Below are 4,440 nucleotides of genomic sequence, written 5' to 3'. Positions count from 1 at the left end.
ACTAGACATGCTCTATAAGCTGCCAATGGCTGTCCTTTTTACTGCTTTGAGGTCAGTTATGATCTATGGAAGAAATATAGTATCATCAGAATTCAAGTATTTTTAGACATTGAATTTATGACACTGAATTTTTATCCTCCAAATTTCCCTGCAAAAATTCACCTGCAAAAATTCACCTGCAAAAAATTCACCTGCAAAAAATTCACCTGCAAAAATTCACCTGAAAAAAATTCACCTGCAAAAAATTCACCTGCCAAAAATTCACCTGCAAAAATTCACCTGCAAAAAATTCACCTGAAAAAAATTCACCTGCAAAAATTCACCTGCAAAAAATTCACCTGCAAAAATTCAACTGCAAAAGTGATGAACTTTAATGACCCAAGCCAGAGCAATCAGCACCAGATCGAGTCGAGTGGCTCTCGGCCAATTAAATTACGCTGTTTGATCACATGACACCGTTAGCCAGCAGTTTGTCTCCTAAAAGAGAGCTGTTTAGAGGTGAGTGATTAAGTTTTTCTCCTAAATAGAGATCATTACAGAACGCCTAGTCCTACTTAAAATCCCATTTATTTTTATTTTATCATCTACTCGAACTAAGGAAAACGTTTGACTAACTCAAAGACAATTTCCACGCCTCCCCTGCCTGACTGCAGAGGCAGTTTTGAATTTAGGAGCAGCAAGATGGAAGCGGCAAACCCTGGCGATTCTCCGGTAAGTATATTGTTTTTTATCTTCAAGTTTGTCTTTTGAAACGTTAATTTTATTTAAATCCGTTGCTCACGTATAAAGTACACAGACGGGGTCTTTGCTCAACTCGTCTGAGGCGTGTCTCACTAAGCGCTACATGCTAGCATCCTGCTAACCGAGCTACCCTTTACATGCTGTGCTTTAGAAAATCGGATACTCGTTAAAAAATACTCCGCAGATATTGATAGATAGACGAACACTGCAAATATAATGTTGTAAACGAAAACGGCCTTTGGTGAAGTGGTAAAATACACCATGAATAAAGCCATAGATTGAATGGCTGCCATGGTTGCAGAACGGCCTGATTTAATGACAAGAATGGGGAAGAGTGAGGCGAAGTGAACCAAAGCCACAAAACACGGTCAGACAAGGCGGCAAAAGGGCAGTGATCTGTCCGTCAGTATGAAGTTGGTGTGTGCTTTGGTGAACAAAAACTCCAGACCGGTAGCAGGAAGGTGGGAGACTCGTGTTTCACTGGAATAGTGGTGAATTAAAACATCCTTTGTTGGGGACATTTAGGTGTAAATGCATCCATAAAGGTGAGACAGAGGCAGACCAGACAGTGAAGAAAACAAGGCAAACATTAGAAATATTAAAACGGAAATATAGGATTAATATAACATACAATTGGGGAAAATGTAAGGAACACAATGTAAATGATATTGTAAAGTCATTAAAACAGCATACTCTGATTAAAAGAAACAGATAATTGGGTAGGAGGATGATGATGATGATAATAATAATAATAATAATAAAATAAAAAAATTTACAAGATGGGTATGTATACTTGTAGCCAGAACTTAACAACTATAAAGTTGTAGCATGTCAGTACCTTACCCCATCCATTATATCCACACTTTCAGAAAAGGATATGGTCAATATCTTTACAAATACTATCTAAACTTAAACTGGATATCCCCTCTGCTTCTTCTGCTTCTCGTATACACCCTCAGGGTTTGTGATCAGCCAGCGGCTGATATGATCATTAATCCTGTAAAATAATATTCTTTCGGTTTATGAATCTGTTTGCATGGATTTCTTAATCTGTTTCCACTGTTAGCAGAAGTTGTGCATGCAGTTTTGGTGTGCTGCTCTCCAAGACTACAAGCTGCGTTAAAGTTGGAAGTAACTGGCCGATGTTCCACTGTTGAAGATAGCTGTGCCCATTTGTTGCACATTGTGGGTATGGAGAAGTTGAGGCCCTTGCAGGCTACCCACAATTTCCTCGTGTTTCACTGGAATAGTGGTGAATTAAAACATCCTTTGTTGGGGACATTTAGGTGTAAATGCATCCATAAAGGTGAGACAGAGGCAGACCAGACAGTGAAGAAAACAAGGCAAACATTAGAAATATTAAAATGGAAATATAGGATTAATATAACATACAATTGGGGAAAATGTAAGGAACACAATGTAAATGATATTGTAAAGTCATTAAAACAGCATACTCTGATTAAAAGAAACAGATAATTGGGTAGGAGGATGATGATGATAATAATAATAATAATAATAATAATGTTAAAGAACATGTACAAGATGGGTATGTATACTTGTAGCCAGAACTTAACAACTACAAAGTTGTAGCATGCCAGACCATCTTGATTGAATGTAACTTCACTCCACACAAGTTTTATGGTAGACATATTCATATTGGTATCTAATAAATGATTAATTCTTAGATTTTATCAAACGTTAATTTATAAATTGTTTCTGTCTTTATGTGTTTGTTTCAGATTATGCAAGATGTAATTATTCAGTCAGCAAGACACTTGCTGCAGTTACTGACATCATCCAACTGAACTGCTGCTGTGATGAATCAGAATACAAGGTTTACTTTAGCAAGACCTATGAGTTAATGCTACATTTAACTAAATTGTTATATATTTTGTGTCCAATATTGTCTCCATATGATTTTGTTTTTTGCAACATCTTGCAGAGAACAGAGTCAAGGTACCAGCTTGGTCAACCCTAAAAGACCATCTGTTCATCAAGAAATGACCAGGTGAAAAAGTCATAAACTAAACACTCTGCATGAGCATGGAATTTAGGATGCAACTTTATATCTTACCTGCTCTACACTCAGGGCTTGAATTACAACAACAGTCAATCACATAAAAAAATATGTACTTTTGGTAGTTCTGTGTCTCTCTCTCTCCTCCAAACCCAGATGGCTGCTGGTACTGAACCGGGTTCTGCTGGAGGTTTCTTCTTGTTAAAGGGGAGTTTTTCCTCTGCACTGTCACTTCATGCTGCTCAGTGTGAGGGATTGTTGAGGTTGAGTCCATATGTCCTGCGAACAACTGCTGGGCAATGACACCATGCAATCTTCTGGGATTCCTTGGATAGAAAACCTGTGAGCTGCACTTGTCCTTGGTCTTCACAGCTCACCTTTTTACTGTTTATTGAATCAAAATTCTCCAGTGACATGGATTCTACATTGTAACTGATGTGATGTTCTATAAAGTGGTTTTAATAAAAAAAAAAAAAAGGCAAAAATTAGTTTGTTTCTTTATTCAATTTTTGAACAGTGATACTCATTCAGTAAATGCAAATTATTTACATGGCAGTGCACTATAGGCATAAATCTAGACCCCTAGATAAAACATGATGGCATTATAGCAGTGACAACTCCTCCACAGTAGCAGGTGGGATTTTTCTTTTTTGAGGACGGCTCCTTTTACCTGTCACTACAGATGGTCTGTTTGTTCTGATCAAGAGCCTTTTTTTGGGCAGCTGAAGAGGAGAAGTCTATCTTATGGCCAACCTCTGGCTGTATCTTGGTCATATTACCCAGCAAAACCCAGTATGCAGGTTCATCTGTAACAGTCCTTGTGCCACAGATCACTGTTGCTTCTACATTAAACAGAAGAGCAGTGACGTGGGTGCAGGTCTCCGTGACTCCGGCCTTACAGCTGCAGTGGGCGGCTTCAACCTCCCCTGTGATGCTCACAGTGACCCATGGCTGCAATGCTGGTTCATTCAGTCTTTGAGAGTGCAGGACCTGAAACACACACAAAGTTCTTGTCTTTAAATGAACTATGAGCCAAGGCTGACATAAATGTTTTATCTACTTAATCATTAATGTAACAGTGTTTAGAAAGTTAGCACATACATGTAATTTTTCATTTCTTTATGTGTCCATCTATAGAACGCTGCATGTTATAGTGTAAATCTGCCTTTTCTCTGTCAGAAACCTGCCTGCAGAAAATGAACCTAAAGGATGTAATGCAAGGATGTCATCACTTTCAAGATGGAGAAAGCATAAAGTGACAATTATGAATCACTTAATATGATAAGGAGATTCTGCAGGTCATTAATCAATGTATTAAATTAAATAAAATTATTTTTAGTGACACAAGATACAAATATGGAAGGAAGATGTATAATCGCTCAGTTTGGGGAAATTGTGGGTAGCCTGCAAGGGCCTCAACCTTAAATATTTGCAGGAGGAATAGGAATCTAGGTAGCACAGATGGGGAAAATTTTCTTCAGTAAAATACTTTTTACTTGTGATAACTTATGTAGAATTTACCAGTTACGTTGTATAGGTGTACTGAGATGGAGTGGTTTGGTTATTTCTACTAAAAGAATGTTTCAGCTAATAAATATTTTGATGCAAACTATAAAAATAATAATAATTTACAATTCTTCAACCAGGAAGGAGCGCCGAAAGGTGATGACATCCGAGCAGAG

General features: G+C 37.7%; 1 long non-coding RNA gene across 3 annotated transcripts; it reads left to right on the top strand.

Moving 5' to 3' along the window:
- Window positions 1-310: 310 nt before the first annotated feature.
- On the top strand, window positions 311-3,222 carry LOC113020048 (uncharacterized). 3 transcript variants are annotated; one of them, XR_003272145.1, is made up of 4 exons: window positions 311-711; window positions 1,808-2,575; window positions 2,684-2,749; window positions 2,915-3,222. It is a non-coding gene; the product is annotated as an uncharacterized LOC113020048 (long non-coding RNA). The 3 variants fall into 3 exon arrangements; XR_003272146.1 differs by lacking the exon at window positions 2,915-3,222 and having other exon boundaries at window positions 1,811-2,575; window positions 2,684-2,853; XR_003272144.1 differs by lacking the exon at window positions 2,915-3,222 and having other exon boundaries at window positions 2,684-2,853.
- Window positions 3,223-4,440: the final 1,218 nt, after the last annotated feature.

This window comes from Astatotilapia calliptera, chromosome 4 (assembly GCF_900246225.1).
Source record: "Astatotilapia calliptera chromosome 4, fAstCal1.2, whole genome shotgun sequence".
NCBI classification, from domain to species: Eukaryota; Metazoa; Chordata; class Actinopteri; order Cichliformes; family Cichlidae; genus Astatotilapia; species Astatotilapia calliptera.
This window is presented reverse-complemented; position numbering and strand designations above follow the sequence as displayed.